The 20,049-nt window shown below is 35.7% G+C and overlaps 1 protein-coding gene across 2 annotated transcripts in view; it reads left to right on the top strand.

Moving 5' to 3' along the window:
• The window catches only part of LOC118768538, a 492,176-nt gene that overhangs the window by 83,985 nt on the left and 388,142 nt on the right, over window positions 1-20,049 (top strand). Inside the window, exon 1 of one of the 2 annotated variants that reach the window (XM_036515220.1) lies at window positions 7,696-8,181. The exons of the other annotated variant lie outside the window; for it this stretch is intronic. The gene's annotated coding sequence lies outside the window, so the exon portion shown is untranslated. Of the gene's footprint in view, window positions 1-7,695; window positions 8,182-20,049 lie in introns of those variants that run through there. 2 annotated transcript variants of the gene reach the window in all.

The following is a 20,049-nucleotide window of genomic DNA, read 5'->3' as shown; positions in this document are numbered from 1 at the left end:
AAGATGATGAAATCCTGGGATTAAAAGATAATCCAAAATATTTACTCCTCAGAGAGGATGATAATGAAGTGTTTGAAGTTCTTGGTTTGGATGTTTCAGACAATTCTTTGATGGTTTTTGGAATTATTCCTGGACTGCAATCTTTTGCTTTCTTTTATTTTGACAAATAAATATTTCCAGAAATATTAAAATTTGATGTTGTTCTTATTGCTGTAAACAAAGGCAGCAAACAGGTAGAAACATTAGCATGCTGGACGAAATGCTTGGCGGTAGTTTGTCTGCCGTTATGTTGTGAGTTCAATTTCCACTGAGGTCGACTTTACCTTTCATTATTTTGGGGTTGATAAATTAAGTACGAGTTAAGTACAGGAGTCGATGTAATCAACTATCCCCATTCCCCCAAATTTCAAGCCTTGTGCCAATAATAGGAAGGATTAATACTGTACAGAATCGTTGGCACGCTGGGTGCTATGCTTAGTGGTATTTTGTTTTGAAGGCGGCGAGCTGGCAGGATGACAAATGCCCCGGCTGATTCAATCAACGGAACAGCCTGCACGTGAAACTAACGTGCAAGTGGCTGAGTGCTCCACAGACATGTGTAGCCTTAACGCAGTTCTCAGGGAAATTCAGTGTGACACAGAATGTGACAAGGCTGACCCCAGAACTCCGTTGGTTAGGATGACAAAAGCCCCGGCTGATTCAATCAACGGAACAGCCTGCACGTGAAATTAACGTGCAAGTGGCTGAGTACTCCACAGACATGTGTAGCCTTAACGCAGTTCTCAGGGAAATTCAGTGTGACACAGAATGTGACAAGGCTGACCCCCTTTGAATTACAGGTACCATTCATTTTTTTTTGCCAGCTGAGTGGACTGGGGCAATAAAGTGAAAATGAAGTGTCTTGCTTAAGGACACACTGCGAAGCCAGGAATTGAACTCACAACCTTACAATCGTGACCTGCATTCTATCCCAACCACTAAGCTACGTGCCTTCACATATTTGCCTATGTGTGTATATTGTGTGTGTGCGTGTGTGTGTGTGTGTATTCTTTTACTAGTTTAAGTCATTTGACTGCGGCCATGCTGGAGCACCGCCTTTTAGTCGAGAAAATCGACCCCGAGACTTATTCTTTTGTAAGCCCAGTAGTTATTCTATCGGTCTCTTTTGCCGAACCGCTAAGTAACGGGGACATAAACACACCAGCATCGGTTGTCAAGCAATGCTAGGGGGACAAACACAGACACACAAACACACACACACATAAACTGTGAAAAGTAAAATAATTTTATACAGTTTTATAGGTGCAGGAGTGGCTGTGTGGTAAGTAGCTTGCTTACCAACCACATGGTTCCGGGTTCAGTCCCACTGCGTGGCATCTTGGGCAAGTGTCTTCTGCTATAGCCTCGGGCTGACCAAAGCCTTGTGAGTGGATTTGGTAGACGGAAACTGAAAGAAGCCTGTCGTATATATGTATATATATATATATGTATTTCTGTGTATATGTTTGTGTGTCTGTTTGTCCCCCCAAATTCGCTTGACAACCGATGCTGGTGTGTTTACGTCTCCGTAACTTAGCGGTTCGGTAAAAGGAGCCCGATAGAATAAGTACTAGGCTTGCAATGAATAAGTCCTGGGGTCGATTTGCTCGACTAAAGGCGGTGCTCCAGCATGGCCGCAGTCAAATGACTGAAACAAGTAAAAGAGTAGTTTTGTTAAAAATACAACTGCCATCATCGGTCTTAAATTTATTTTGGCCAGTGAGAATAGTCTTCCATTCTTTTACTTGATTCAGTCATTTGACTGCAGGCCATGCTGGAGCACCACATTGTAAATGGAACAAATGAACCCCAGGACTTACTGTTTGTAACACTAGTACTTATTCTATCGGTTCTTTCACCGAACCGCTAAGTCACTGGAACGTAAGTTACCAACATCAACATCGTTTGTCAAGCAATGGTGGTGGTGGTGGGGGGGGGGACAAACACTGCTATACAAATATATACCTATATATATATATATATATATACGACGAGCTTCTTTCAGTTTCCGTCTACCAAATCCAGGCTATGGAAGAAGACATTTACCCAAGGTGCCACGCAGTGAAACTGAACCTGAAACCATGAGATTAGGATGCAAGTTTTTACTACACAGCCACACCTGTGCCTATATATATATATATTTATATATATATATCTAATGTATATATATATATATATATAATGTATATATATATATATATATATATATATATATATATATATATATATATAAATATATATTATGTATATATTATATACATATATGTGTATATATATATATATATATATTATATATATATATATATATATTACACATATATGTATATATATATATATATATTTATATATATATATTATATATATATATACATTATATATATATATCATCATCATCATCATCATCATCATCGTTTAACGTCTGTTTTCCGCGCTAGCTGGGTTGGACGGTTTCGACCGGGTCTGGGGAGCCAGGGGCTGCCCCAGGCTCCAGTCTGGTCTGGCAGTGTTTCTTCTACAGCTGGATGCCCTTCCTAACGCCAACCACTCGGTGAGTGTAGTGGGTGCTTTTTACGTGCCACCTGCACAGGTGCCAGAGGGGTCTGGCATCGGCCACGGTCAGTTGGTGCTTTTTATGTGCCACCTGCACAGAAGCATGTCGGGGCGGTGCTGGCATCGGCCACGTTCGGATAGTGCTTTTTATGTGGGGGGAGGGTGCAGAAATATAGGGGAGCACCAGTGGGGAGGGGTGTTCGGAGAAACGATGAAAGTTCTAGACAAGTAGAACGTAGGATATCCCGAGAGGGTAATGCATGGTGAAATAGCGTATTGAAGAGGGGGGTTCGAAGAGTAGACACCTATAATGGTGGTGGGAGAAGCGACATCCGGTATAGATGGAGCAAAATATAGAGATATCCGGTATTGGTGGTGGGGTGGGCAAGGCGGGTGGCACCGGGAATATGCGAAGGTTGAACTTGACGGGCTGGCTAAAAATGCTCTTAGCAATGGAAGGGGGGAAGGAAGAGGGGGGAGGCAGACAACATAAAAGAAGGGAGAGAGAGAGGGAATAGTGGAACCCCGCGAAAATCGGCCGCCATTGAAAAAATCCTGTATGGAGAAACTCAAATATCTATTCTGTATTTAGCGAGACACGAGGTCGAAACCGATGGTCAACAATAACTAATAATTATACAGAATATGCAATACGAGGCGAAATAATAATACTAATAAACAAATTGTCGACTGGGGGTCAAGGGATAATACTAATACTATAATAATAATAATAATAAACAGCTTAACCACTAGAGATCAGACAATATACTTATAATATATATATATATAACGGGAAGCTTTATGAAAATAGACAAGACGAAGGCAGGTGGAAAACAAACAAACAATTGTATTAGTATATATATATTAGTATATATATATATAGATATATATATATATATAATATTATATGTATATATACATGCATATATATATACATATAATATACATATGAATATATATATATATATATATATACATATATATATATACACATATATATACACATATATATATCATATATATATATTTTATATATATATATATACATATATATATTTATTATATCTATATATATATATATATATTTATATATATATTAATATATTATATATATATATATATACAACACATATATGTATATATATATACATATATATATATTTATATATATATATATTATATACATTATATATATATATATATACATTATATATATATATATATATATATATATAATAATATTAAAAATATAAATATATGAAAGAATGGAGCTGAACGACGAATTAACAAAATTCCTTTATTTTCGACATATGTTTCGAAGACTGCAATATTCCTAATTGCGAAGGAATAAGGAGTACATTATGCCGCTTCTCTCATCAGAAAAAGCAAGGAACTTAGCTATGGGCTCCGTGTGGCAATCATCTAAAAGTTTTTTGTGCATCTTGATGTTGACATAAGTTCCTTGCTTTTCCTGATGAGAAACCGGCATAATGTACTCCTCATTCCTTCGCAATTAGGAATATGCAGTCTTCGAAACATATGTCGAAAATAAAGGAATTTTGTTAATTCGTGTTCAGCTCCATTCTTTCTTTAAAATAAAAATACAAATTTCCACACGAAGGCACGTAATCTATGCCCTAGCACGTGACTTCAACGTGTTTTTTTGATGTGAATTTGCTACCCAGGTATCGGTTAATTCGAATTATCCATAATAATAATTTATTCAACTACTCAAATATAATATATATAATATATATATATATATAATATATATATATATTATATATATATATATGTATGTATTTATTTATATAATATATCATCATCATCATCATCATCATTTAGCGTCCGTTCTCCGCTAGCATGGGTTGGACGGTTTCAACTGGGGTCTGTGAAGCTGGGAGGCTTCATCAGAGGCCAGTCAGATCTGGCAGCGTTTTCTACGGCTGGATGCCCTTCCTAACCAACCAACCACTCCGTGAGTGTAGTGGGTGCTTTTTACGTGCCACACCCGCACAGGTGCCAGACAGAGCTGGCAAACGGCCATGAACGGATGGTGCTTTTACGTGTCACCGGCACGGGGGCCAGGCAAGGCTGGCAACGGACACGAACGGATGTGCTTTTACATGCCACCAACACGGGGGCCAGACAGAGCTGGCAAACGGCCACGAAACGGATGGTGCTTTTACGTGTCACCGGCACGGGGGCCAGGCGAGGCTGGCAATGGACACGAATGGATGGTGCTTTTACATGCCACCAACACGGGGGCCAGACAGAGCTGGCAAACAGCCACGAAACGGATGGTGGTTTTACGTGTCACCGACATGGGGGCCAGACAGGGCTGGCAAACGGCCACGAATGGATGGTGCTTTTACGTGTCACCGACATGGGGGCCAGACAGGGCTGGCAAACGGCCACGAACGGATGGTGCTTTTACGTGTCACCGGCACGGGGGCCAGACAGAGCTGCAAACGGCCACAAACGGATGGTGCTTTTACGTGTCACCGGCACGGGGGCCAGGCCATGCTGGCACAACACAACTGCTGGCTTGCTTTTTACGTGCCCCCGACACGGGGGCCAGACAGGGCTGCAAACAGCTACGAACGGATGGTGCTTTTTACGTGTCACCTGCACGGGGGCCCTGATGTTGATCGACCTCAATTTATTTTGATTTTGATTTGACTGTTCTCACTGGTCTTGCCGGGTTTTCTCACGCACAGCATACTTCCAAGGTCTCGGTCACTGTCATTTCCTTGGTGAGACTAAAGTTCGAAGGTCGTGCTTCACCGCCTCGACCCAGGTTTTCCTGGTCTACTACCTCTTCCACAGTCCCCTCACTGCCAGGGTGTGGCACTTTCGCATACAACTATCTTCCAGCCATTCTCATCACATGACCATACCAGCGCATACGTCTCTCTTGCACACAACAACTGATGCTTCTTAGGTTCAACTTTTCTCTCAAGGTACTTACACTCTGTCGATTATGAACACTGACATTACACATCCATCGGAGCATACTAGCTTCATTTCTTGCGAGCTTACGCAAATCCTCAGCAGTCACAGCCCAAGTTTCACTACCATGTAGCATGGCTGTGTACAGCCATAATATATATATATATATATATATATATATGATAGAGAAGTACACTCTAAGTTATGGTGTATTAGTTTAATTAGGGCCTGAAGAAGCGCCATAAAGCTAAGCGTTTTATGGTAACCCCCACAGACCTGCCATATATTATTGTGTGTGTGTGTGTGTGTTTCCTTGTACTACTTTTTTTCTTTGTTGCTCCAGTTGTGTTTAATTATCAACAATATCTTCAGACAACTTGCTGAAGCATTTCTATAGAGAAATATTTTCCTCACTTTAATAGGTTCATTGGTGCGGAAACATGACATCCACTTACATTCATAGACACATATCTACAATGTACATATATTTGTATATATACATATATAGGAGTGGCTGTATATATAGATATATATATTTGTATATATATAGGAGTGGCGCAGGAGTGGCTGTGTGGTAAGTAGCTTGTTTACCAACCACATAGTTATGGGTTCAATCCCACTGCGTGGCACCTTGGGCAAGTGTCTTCTACTATAGCCTCAAGCCGACCAATGCCTTGCGAATGGATCTCGTAGATGGAAACTGAAAGAAGCCTGTCGTATATATGTATATATATATATGTATATATGTATGTGTGTGTGTTTGCGTGTCTGTGTTTGTTACCCTAGCGTGAATGTGTGTATGTATCTCTATATATATATGTATATACACAAATATTTCTTTTCTTTCTTTCTTTTACTTGTTTCAGTCATGTGACAGCGGCCATGCTGGAGCACCGCCTTTAATCGAGCAACTCGACCCCGGGACTTATTCTCTGTAAGCCCAGTACTTATTCTATCGGTCTCTTTTTGCCGAACCGCTAAGTAACGGGGACATATAAATACACCAGCATCGGTTGTCAAGCAATGCTAGGGGAACAAACACAGACACACAAACACACATACATACATATATATATATATATATATATATATTATATATATATATATACATATATACGACAGGCTTCTTTTCAGTTTCCATCTACCAGATCCATTCACAAGGCATTGGTCAGCTTGAGGCTATAGTAGAAGACACTTGGCCAAGGTACCATGCAGTGGGATTGAACCCGTAACCATGTGGCTGGTAAACAAGCTACTACCACACGGCCACTCCTGCACAACTCCTATATAACATATACTTATATATACAGCCACTCCTATATATATATGTATATATACATATACATATGTATATACAAATATATGTACATTATATGTTTCTTTTTTTAGCCACACAGGCTGCACACAGATAGAACAAATTACAAGGTAGAGCTTTTCTTTTTGAAGGTTTAAAAAAAAAAAAAAGGAAGGGGGTAGTTTCGATCAAAGGGATCGTAAAAGGAGAGAAAGAGACCAAAAAAGGGGGGTTAAAAAAAGTGGGGGAGAGGAAAAAAAAATTGATCAATAGGGATCATCACAGAAATGTCAATATGAAGTGTAAATATATGTACATTATAGATATGTGTCTATGAATGTAAGTGGATGCTCATGTTTCCGCACCAATGAACCTATTAAAGTGAGGAAAATATTTCTCTATAGAAATGCTTCAGCAAGTTGTCTGAAGATATTGTTGATAATTGTATACTTGTAGGTATGAATGTATATATGTTTGGGTCTATCTATGTATCTACATGTATATGTATGTATATAGGCGAGCATATAGGTTAAAACTTTCTAAGCTTATTTCTGCGTAAAGAAATTAATAAAAAAAGTAATATAACGAGTTGGTTGACCCACATTAAACGTTGATAGTATGAAGATGGGTTCAGTGAGGGAGTGGCAATGGTGGCGTTGGAGATGACATAAACAGAGAGAGAGAGAGAGAGGAATGAGAGATATATTGTTCACAGTCGGTGGTAATTTGAACTTTCTTGTCATTTTGTAGTGGCTAACATACACACACATAACTTTAAGCAAACGTACACATACACACACACTACAACACACACACACACACAGAGTACAACATGCAAAATAGCATTCACATGCATACATAGATACAACTAGGTTATATTCTGTTTCGCTGCCACTGTTCAATTTCTTCAGTTTCTCTTCAAATTGATTTCATATTTAGTTTTGTATGCTAACCATTGACAGGAAATTCATTTTCACCATAAATCAATAACTGAAAAGTTAATGGCTTTTAAAGTTTGTAAATTTTGGTTAGTTTAGCCAATAGTAAGCCACAGACACATTCCTGCCGGTTTCCATAGTAACAAGCCTCAGATGCAGCCAAGCAATCAGTAAAACAAAGCTACACATACACACATACACACCCTTGACAAGGTAACACCTATATATCTAGAAACTTCTTCCTGGTGTGTTAGCAACGTGACAACAACAGTTGCGCAACCAAATTTCTACTGCTGCTTCATCAAACATAGCTCGCAACATCCTCCTCACAAGACAAAAACAGTAAAAAAATTTTTTTTTAAACCCAGAAAACTTCGGGCTGAAATTCAAAGACAATTATTAACTCAGGTAAATTTCATTATTATAATTATTTTAATTAACACAAAATTTATTAACACATTGAACATTCGTTAGAGCTACTTTTAATATAACCTTGCTGTCGAAAGGAAATTTCATTTATTTTCAGACGATATTTTAAAAGACTGTTGTGTCTGGGGAGAGTCATTTTCTTTTTGTGCCTTATAATGTAACACACTCACCAGTAAAATTTCCACTTATTTCTTATTTTTATTTTCCTAAAATTTTCGTTGCGTCTTGCAACCTTTTCAATAATCTTGACTCTTGCAAACCAAGTCCCAAAACGAAATATTTTATAAGACTAGTATTAAAATATTTTACAGTGTGACATTGTAAATAAAACATTTCCTTTACATTTCCAGAATATAATAGAAACTCTAAGTCAGTGGTTTTCAACCAGGGTTCCGCGGAACCTTACAGTCTAGGGGTTCCGCAAGAAGTTACAAAACTGCTAAAATCGGCAGTAATTTTTAATTCTCCTATGCAGATATGTGTGCATAAGACTATTAAATTATTGCACAGGGGTTCCTCGAGCCAGTGGAATGTTTCCTTGGGGTTCCGCTCCAGCAAAAAGTTTAAAAAGCACTGATATATATATATATATTGTATAGTGTTTTAAATATACACATGTTTATATATATATATATAATATATATTATATATATATAAAATGTGCAATATATGGCTTCATCGAATCCTGTAGAGACTTCTTTTGTCATATATATATATATATATATCAGTGGTTTTCAACCAGGGTTCCGTGGAACCTTAGGGTTCCGCCAGTACAGTCCAGGGGTTCCGCAAGAAGTTAGAAAACTGCTAAAATCGGCAGTAATTTTTAATTCTCCTGTGCAGATATGTGTGCATAAGACTATTAAATTATTGCACAGGGGTTCCTCGAGCCAGTGGAATGTTTCCTTGGGGTTCCGCTCCTGCAAAAAGGTTGAAAAACACTGCTCCAAGTAATGTTTATCACCACATCAATTCATTTATTTTCAGAGAATATTTTAAAAGACTGTTGTGTCTGGGGAGAGTCATTTTCTTTTTGTGCCTTATAATGTAACACACTCACCAGTAAAATTTCCACTTATTTCTTATTTTTATTTTCCTAAAATTTTCCTTGCGTCTTGCAACCTAAAGTACGCGAGTGGTTCTTAATTTATCGACCCTGAAAGGATGAAAACTAAAGTCAACCTTGGTGGAATTTGAACTCAGATTGTAAAAACAGACAAAATACCTGCTAAGCATTTCGCCTGGCATGCTAAAGTTTCTTATTTCTTTATTGCCCACAAGGGGCTAAACACAGAGAGGACAAACAAGGATCCCAGTGTGTAACTGGTACTTATTTAATCGACCCCGAAAGGATGAAAGGCAAAGTCGACCTCGGTGGAATTTGAACTCAGAATGTAAAAACAGACAAAATACCCGCTAAGCATTTCGCCCGGCATGCTAAAGTTCCTGCCAGCTCGCTGTCTTCACCATCTTGAATATCATTTATTAAATGGACGGCTTCTGAGAATTTTTTCACATTTACTGGAATTATTATAAACACTATGATGAACCGACAGAGTCTCTAAGCTGTTGTGTGAAATAAACTTGTTATTTAAGGAATATTATGGAAGGGTCATGGCTGGAACGTATTTGGCTATAGGCTTCCTTTACTTGTTTCAGTCCTTTGACTACATGCAAGCCTTTGGCTGACTCGAGGCTATAGTAGAAAAAGACTTGCCCAAATTGTCATGCAGTGGTACAGAACCCGGAACTATTCAGTTGGCAAGGAAGCTTCTTACGACATCCATGCCTAGTACCCTAAATAAGGGTTAACTTTCAGCTAGACATCAACAACCAAAACCATAATTCTAATATATTTTAAGCCCCCAAAAATTGTCCCTTTTGAATTTTTTTTTTTTTTTACTTGTTTCAGTCACTTGACTGCGGCCATGCTGGAGCACCACCTTTAATCGAGCAACTCGACCCCGGGACTTATTCTTTGTAAGCCCAGTACTTATTCTATCGGTCTCTTTTGCCGAACACTAAGTGACGGGGACATAAAACATCCAGCATTCGGTTGTCAAGCGATGCTAGGGGGACAAACACAGACACACAAACATATACACGCACACACACAATATATATATATACATATATACGACAGGCTTCTTTTCAGTTTCCGTCTACCAAATCCACTCACAAGGCATTGGTCGGCCCGGGGCTATAGCAGAAGACACTTGCCCAAGGTGCCACGCAGTGGGACTGAACCCAGAACCATGTGGTTGGTTAGCAAGCTACTTACCACACAGTCATTCCTGCGCCATATATTTATCATTCATAAAAATAATTTTCAAATTTTAATATTTCGACTTTATAAATTGTATTTTGACATTGAAAGACTCAAATATCCCATTGAGTTTTAAAAGATAATATCTAAAATATCGATTACATTTCAAAAGGGAATTTGCAAAAATCTATTTTATAGATTGTTGAATTTGAAAGTACAGAAGTATCTCAGTTTTCAAAAAACTCTGATCATGACTAAATCGTGATTGATCTCCTTGTTTCTCCCCTTGTTTTTTTTCTGTGTCCCTTTTCGGTAGAAGAGCGTAGGGCTCGAAATGTATAAATAAAAAGAAAAAAAGTAAAGAAAAAATAAGAAAAACTGACCATTATACTAATATAGACCGTTTGTTTTCTACACCACCTGTCTTCGTCCTTGTTTTTTTCATGAACTCCCCATATATATATATATATATATATATATAATATATATATATATTATATATATATATATATATATAAATATTATATATATATATATATATATAAATATATATATATATACATATATATATTACATATATATATATTATATATATAAATATATATATATATATGTATATATATATGTATATAATGTATGTATATATATGTATTATATGATCTATATGTATATATATATGTATAATATGTATGTATATATATATATGTATATATTCTAATGTATATATATATATGTATATATATGTATGTATTATATATATATGTATATTATATATATATATAATATATATATAATAATATTATATATATATATATATATATATATATATATATATATATATACGTGGAGGCGCAAGCCCAGTGGGTAGGGCAGCGGACTCACGGACGAGATTCGCGATATCGATTCCCAGACCGGGCGTTGTGTATGTTTATTGAGCGAAAGCACCTAAAGTTCCATGAGGCTCCAGCAGGGGGTGGTGGCGACCCCTGCTGTACTCTTTCGCCACAACTTTCTCTCACTCTTTCTTCTGTTGGCCTGCTCGCTTAGCCAGCGGGGTGGCGTCATTTGAAGGCTAGAACAAAGCGAAGCACATTGTGACCAGTGATATGTAACATCTGATAGCCTGGTCGGTCACGTGATCACGTGATATATATATATATATATATATATATATATATATATTATATATATGCTGAGAATGGTGTCTGTAGGTTTGTATTAATAATCTCAAGAACTACCCAAGTAATTTCACTAACTTTACACAAGCCACAAGGCTTACTTAGGGTCCATACAGGGTTTTGGTCCCCCAAATTTTCAACTTGTTGCCTAATGTGAGCCCGGATCAATCTCTTATCTCTTACATTATTTCAGTATTACGTGTCAAAAGTGAAACGATAAAATCTTTATTGTAAGGAGAAATAATAATTTCAGTTTTAATAGTGAAACAATTAATACTTCCTCTATATGTGTGTGTGTAATATATATATATATATATATATATATATATATATATCTTTATATATATATATATATACATATATTATATATATGTATGTATGTATGCATATATTAGTTTCATTTCTATTACTTTCACTGTGATTTAGTTATGTATGTATAATATATTTATACATATTATATGCATATATATAAGTATATATAAAATTTCTCTATGTATATTTATGTATAAATATGTGTGTGTATATATGTATATATATATATATATATATATGTATATATATATGTGTGTGTGTGTGTGTGTGTGTGTGTGTGTGTGTGTGTGTGTGTGACCTCGTGTGTACCGTTGGCGATTTTTTTCCTCTGTCTTCCCTTCCCTGGATCTTTCCTTCTCCTATGTTTCCGATGAAGAGCTCTGCTTGAAACATTAAACCCTCCTTCTTTTCCTCTTTCCTGAGCGTCCAATAATACTATATTTGTTCCACGTCTGCGCGTTGTTGTGTTTTTTTGTGCTTTCTTGTTTGGATTAACTATATATATATATATATGTATGTATTAATGTGTATATATATGCATATAAGAATTTTTTGCGTAATAAGATAAAAAAACCGAGGCTGTATAGATATTAGAGCATTTATAAATAGAAGGTCTGATATTCAAAGTTTCAAACTGTTTAATTAAAAAAATGAATTAAGAAATCTGTGATTGTGATGGAATATATCCCATACAGATAATCGTACATACATACATATATCTGTATATGTGTGTATATATATATACATATATATATATACATGTATATATGAATATATATACATATGTGAGTATATAAATGCGTTTATATCTATGTGTACATATATGTGTATATATATATCTATGTGTCATATATGTATGTATATCTATATTATATATATATATATATATATGTATATATGTATGTATATGTATATATTTATATATGTATGATAATATAGATGTATATCTATATATGTGTATATGTATAGTATATTATGTATGTAATATATATGTAGTATAGTTGTATATATGTATATATATATGTTTGTATATGTATATACATGTCGTATATGCATATATATTTGTGTGTATCGATATATGTATGTATATATATATAAAATAATTTTTATAAGTATACATTATATGTGCTATATATATGTAAGTATATATGTTATATTGATATCATCATCATCATCATCATCGTTTAGCGTCCTTTTCCATGCTAGCATGGGTTGATATATATATATATATTATATATATATAATATATATATATTATATATAATAAAAAAGGGTAAAATTAATTAATTAATAAGATAATCAATAATTTCACCAAGTAGAATTCGGCATGAAAATGGACCATCATTTTCAGTACATATAATCATTAGTAAATACTTATATTCCATCTAACTAGCAAAATGTCAGTCTATCTGTATCTGACAAATGTCTATGAAACATAATAAAGTCTATGTTTTGCTAATTGTTCCATGGTTAACGAAGTCTGAACAATTGCTTGTGTGTTGTGGGACATAATATAGCATGTACAACCAATTAAGTTAATTTTCTCTACAGCTTAGAGTGTCCTCGTTATTGAGTGCTTTTAGAGCAGGGGAATCTCTTTGACTAATTATCGTTAAATAAATCTAAGCCCCACATGACTATTTCTTTGTGATGTTGAGAGCAATATTATTCCCAGTGAAAATATTATTTCTAATATTTCGACTCCATGTAATTAATGAAAACTTATTAAGACATCTTAGAATAGATTGTAATAATTGTTTAATATTAATTAGACAGATTAATTCACTGACAGAAATACAAAATGTTTTGTTGTGGTTTTCAAATGATGAAGGCAACATCATCTCCCTGAAACTTTAATATTTTCACAAAGCTAAATGTTTTCCTATTTTCTTTTACAGATCACTAGGAAGACCAGACTGAAAATACTTTAAGGAAACTTATCCCTCAGAAATTTGCTTTGAGTTACTCAACACCAAAAGGGGATGAAGGAGGAGTTGACCATCAAAGGTGTAGATATGTGAGAAGTGATGGATCAAGGAGAGAAATGTCCGAAAAACGATCTTCATCTCAGCCAACAACAAAACAAAAAAGACATAAAGGAGACCCTAAAAACTGGGAAATAATGGGAAGACGAAATATTTTGGACAAACACATATTCTATACAATACACAATGCCTATGAAGACAAAATTTATTTGTTGAAAAATTCTCGGGAAGAAATATGTACTTTTTTAAAAAGAATAGGAATGGATGAAAATACTTTTCTAAAAGATTTTACACAGAGAATAGAAATTTTGCAGAAAGATATTAAGGAATATGATTACAGCCAAGACTTTACTATGTTTGGAAAACTGGAATTGTTTTTGGAAAACTATTTAAAGACAAATGTTTTACAAGACAAACTCAAAACCATTGAGGCACCAAAATAATCAAGAAAATTTCGGCCACATTCTTCGGTTGTAACCAGAAAAGCAAAACATTGAGGAGAAGCTGGTGAAGACTTAAGGCAACCCAATATCCATATTGTTGTTCATACAAGGGGGAATTGTAACATATTCCCGCCATTAATGACAGATGTTTGTGTAACAAGAATGGTAACAGAAACGATGTTCGTTGCTCATCTTCTGTCACGGACTTTACTAGAAATCAGTCAAGACACAGTCCTGGCCACCCTACCCCTTTATAGAAAATGATTCTTATTATCAACCTTTAAGTTTTAAAATCAAAGAATTCAGCTAGGATTAATCTTGGTTTCTTATTTGAACATTCTACGCTATAGGTGTAGAACCTGTTTGGTCGGACCATATACGTCATTGACTGGGAAGAGAATAGAATAAAATACGAATTCATAACCAAGAAACACCAACAGATATTGCTGTAGGAGCACAAAATAACTCTTAGTATCCTTTTCCAATATTAACAGGGTTACTTGTTTACAATGTGGATGGCCAGCAGTTATTTGAGGTGGATACCATTCCCTGACATCCCAACCCACAGTTCTGTGTACCAAAACCATTTTTATGTCCTCCAGGGACATATTATTTATCGGATTTCAGGTACAGGTGCTGTGACAACAAAAAAATTGGCATGAATGCCGCCATATTTCTGTTGGCAAAGAAAACATTTTTGTAACCGATTATTTTGATGTCCTTCATATCATTGGAACAAATGAAGACTTTTGGCCCAGGCAGTCATATAACCCCCACTATGGAGCCCAAGATTGAACAACTATATTTATATAGGAGGATGCTACCAACGTTACTAATATTCTACCTATGTCTACATCTTCTATATTAATATTCTACATGAATAATAAAGCTATATTATCCACTGAGACTGGAGAATAATTAACCAAAATAATTCAACTTTCCTTGAGATTCCTTCTTGCTTTTGTAGAATGAATTCTAAAGGATTTCTGGTGTTTTTACCGTGAAAACAAAGAATTTCCGTGTATCACATGCCCTGGGCTAATGAAGGCCCTTTAATGAAAGTCCATACTGTTCATTAAACTATGTCATGTTGTATCAAATAAGTGTTTTAGCTCTAACCACAAATGGAAAACAAACTGAGGTCCATATCCTCTTGATCAAAAGAAGATAAAGTTGACATTGCAGAAAGAATTTCTCTGGGACATCATAATGTCCAGCATTGCTGCAACTCAATTAATTTTGTAGTCGTAGATGGAAGCGAAAATAAAATGGTATTTATTCAACAGGTGGTGGTGAAACTTTTTCAAAAATACCTTCCATTCTATGGCTACCCTCATCACATCTACTCTGATAATGTTTATTTCTATGTCCTCTTCAGGAGACCTCTATTCAGATGTTACGATCTATATGGCGAATGAAATGGCATTGGAACTGCCTTTCCCTGTTCACCCTCCATTGCTGTTTTCAAGGAACTCTTTATGTCCCGGACACTCACTCAACAGGGTTCTTCTTTACAAGTATCAAACCGGTCGTCTGGCTGTTGTTTTACACACGAAAAATCCTTATATCAGAAATCTAAATCTACGACTCAAAGAAAAGGAGAATGACCAAAAACTTGTAATTGGCGAATATGTAATCTGGCCAATGGACAGTTGGTGGTGTCTGACATCAAGCATGATTGCTTGTTGTACATTTCTAAGGAGGAGACATTTTGTCCAGATTATCTCTGCCGTCTACAGCACAGATATATGTCGATGGGATTCTAATCATATAGGGGTCACATTACCCAACAGAAACAATTAAGGGTCATCGAAACCTATCAAACAGTGAGAAGTATATCATTAAGGCAGCCTTATGTACGGGCGTGTAAGTTGGGTGAATGTTGAAATTGTTTTTATTGTGGATAAACCATCACATTTAGACATTTTAGCCATCAATATTATAATCAAGTTGAAGTAATTAAGACAATTAATATCTCGTTTTTGTGAAATCATTATCAATAGACAAGAAAACAGAAAAGCTATTAATTGTTACTAGGAAAAAGCTTTTCATACAACACTAGAATAGGTTGTGGGTGGTCATGGCGGTCGTCCAGATGGTCCCCAGTGTTTTAAATGTCCCAAGTGAAACGTCCCCTCAGTCTCCAAGGTGGATCTATTGACCAAACGTCTGTTTCATAGACAGAAGCCGTATGTTTGCCATAAACGATCATAATTTGTTGGTTAATGATCTCGTTACTATAATCAACTTAATTATTATATCGACCTGGTGGATGTATTTTCCAGAAACATTTCTCTCAGTGAAATGTTGTCTTCCACTTTATATCTACAGGACCTGACAGTTTCTGATAAAGCCAGGCGTATTCTTCTCCCTCGATGTTTTGGAGACAAACCAAATATCATTCTTGGTTATTTAGTGATTACAGAAAATAACCAGATTGTAGGATTCGACAGTAATAATAAAAACATTAAGATATTCACATTGGATGGTCAGCTTCTGGACTCTATCAGACTGAATGTTGATAGTATCAATATGTGTCAATGGAAGTCAAATACCTTGGTTATTACAACTGGGGACAGTAAGTTCCAACTGTTGACATTAAAAGTGGAATTCCCATTGTCGTTGGTAACTTACCGGACAAAAAGTAAATATAAGTGTATTGCTTCTTTGTCAAACAATCAACTGGTTTTTAGTGGTAAACGGAAAGGTAAACAGCAATTATATATCGTTATTATTGATGAAATAGCTTCAACTGTGACAGTAATAAAAAACATAGACATACCTAAGACATTATTAACGACAAAGGGGCGTACTGATGATCATTATACTAATGACATCTGTGATGTTATAGTTACACCTAACGATCACATCATCGCTAGCAATAAAAATTTCCTTATTTTCTTCGGCAGTGATGGTGAGTATTTATATTCAGTTAGACACTACATGAATTATAACAATATTTATACCAATATTACAATTGGTGGTAGTTTCTTGTACATTTTTTGTCGGTGGGAAAAATGTGGAGGCATGGAGGGTTATCATAAGATTCTGTGTTGGTCAGAGAATGGGGAATACCAGAGAATATTTTTAAATCAAAGAATTAATAAAATTGTAGACTTTGACAGTATAAACTGTAAAGGACCAAGGTTTGTTGGAAGTCATGGTTTTGCATTGATTGTTGAAGGATTGTTTATGGAGAATCGAGAAAAATTCCCTGTTTGTCGTTTACAAACAGACAAATGTTCTGTTCAAGTAAAAGATTTTGATGTCTCTGAGGAAGGAAAGACAGTTGTGTGTGAAAAAGCCAATAATGGAAATGTTAAAATATTCGATAAAGACGGCCAGTTGCTATGTCACAGAAATGTTGCAACTTTAGTTGGTGGTGTGTGTTTTACACAAGAATCACACATAATGGCCACGGTTCCTAAAAGGAAAGACATATTTCAACTGAATGGAGAAGATTTGCAGACATCTCAAGTTTGGACAAGTCTCATCCCTTATGGTGTAATATGGAGAAAAGTGGCGGGTATTTACTGGTGTGTACATAATGAATTGATTGAATGTCATTGCATAAAGATTGATGGGGACCAAGTGAACATTCTGGAATCTGTGTCGTTATCAAATCTTGATTCTGGTCTTCGTTTCCCTTCCATTACATCTGAAACGAACAAGGAAATATTCAGTAATGAATCAATTAATAAACTGGAATACAGAGGAGGAGATGGAGATGGAGGAGGAAGAAGAAGAGGTAAATCAGGTGAAATAATTGGTAAAGGTAGATTAAAGGTGAGATGTGGTAATTACATAGCGGAGATTAATAATTCAGGAATTGATGAAATATCAGTGAGGAGACTTCCATATAGGACAGCAATGGTCCCTTTTTCCATTCCTGCATTCGAGGAACCTGTTAATTATGATATTGAAGACAGTAACGACTGCAATAGTAAACTGATTAAATTAGATGACAATGTCTGTGTGTTGTTGTTTAGAAACACAGTCACATTAATCAGAACAACAACAACAACAGTGGACATACTTCAACATAAACAACAACAACGAACACCACTGGACATATGTCGGTGGACAGAGGAATGTTTCATTGTCGCCTTTGGTAAAGAAATGAGGGTCTTCAACAGGGATCTCTGTCGTTTAAAAACCATCAAAACTGAAAAATTCTACAACAGGATTTATAAATACGACAGTCAACTCGTGTGTGGTGGTCATTATATTAGAAGCAGAACTGAAGATAGGATATATATCTACTACTACTATGTAGATGTGGTTGTTATCGATGGGGGGACATGTGAATCTAGGAGAGAAGTGTGTTCTGGGGAGGAGAAAGTAACGGTGAAAGAGCTAGACATGGTGGTGTGTGATATAGTGGTGACATCTAGTGGTGACATTGTTGTTGCGAAGTGGACGGGAGAGATAAGAAATAGACATGGGAAGTCTGGTGGTGTCATTGATGTCTGTTGGTACGGGGAGACATCGTTGGTCAGCAATGTAAAAGCCTACCGAACAAAGTATTCAGATATTTACACTCATCGTTTGTACACATGCGGGGAATACGTTTATATAACCGACAATGATAACAATATTTACCAACTGCCTCAAGATACCGAACATGAAATAATGTACAATTTTGAGAAAAAATACAAACTACTCAGTCACGAAGACAACGAAGTCTTTCAAGTTCTTGGTTTGGATGTTTCGGACAATTCTTTGATGGTTTTTGGGATTATTCCTGGACGTCAATCTTTTGCTTTCTTTCATTTTGACAAATAAATATTTCCAGAAATATTAAACTTCAATCTTCTTCTTCTTCTTATTGTTGTTGTTGTAAATGGCTTTGCCTGGGAATCGAACCTGCATCGCATACATTGCATTCTACACACTAAAAATCACTGTTGTAACATTCCTCAACACACTCTCTTTGTGTGTGTGTGTATATATATACGTATATGTACATGTTTTAAAGATTTAGAGAACAATATTTACGAAATACCTCGACATATTGAAGAGGAAACATCTGAATATGATGAAATCCAGGGATTAAAGATAATCCGAAATATTTACTCCTCAGAGGGGATGATAATGAAGTCTCTGAAGTTCTTGGTTTGGATGTTTCAGACAATTCTTTGATGGTTTTTGGAATTATTCCTGGACCTCAATCTTTTGCTTTCTTTTATTTTGACAAATAAATATTTTCAGAAATATTAAAATTTGATGTTGTTGTTCTTGATATTACTGATAGGTTCACCTTGGAATTGAACCTGCATCGTTTAGAATGCCTTCAACACATTAACACTTATGAATGCATCACACACTCCATCTTCTCTATACATATATATATACATATATATACATATATATATACATGGAGTGGCTGTGTAGTAAGTAGCTTGCTTACCAACCACATGGTTCCAGGTTCAGCCCCACTGCGTGGCACCTTGGGCAAGTGTCTTCTGCTATAGCCCCGGGTCGACCAAAGCGTTGTGAGTGGATTTGGTAGACGGAAACTGAAAGAAGCCTGTCATATATATGTATATATATATAATATATATATATATATATATATATATATATATATATATATCTATATATATATATATATATATATATATATATGTATTGTGTGTATATGTTTGTGTGTCTGTGTTTGT

Source organism: Octopus sinensis, linkage group LG30 (assembly GCF_006345805.1).
Source record: "Octopus sinensis linkage group LG30, ASM634580v1, whole genome shotgun sequence".
NCBI classification, from domain to species: Eukaryota; Metazoa; Mollusca; class Cephalopoda; order Octopoda; family Octopodidae; genus Octopus; species Octopus sinensis.
The sequence above is the reverse complement of the archived record's forward strand: the minus strand, read 5'-3'. Positions and strand labels throughout refer to the sequence as shown.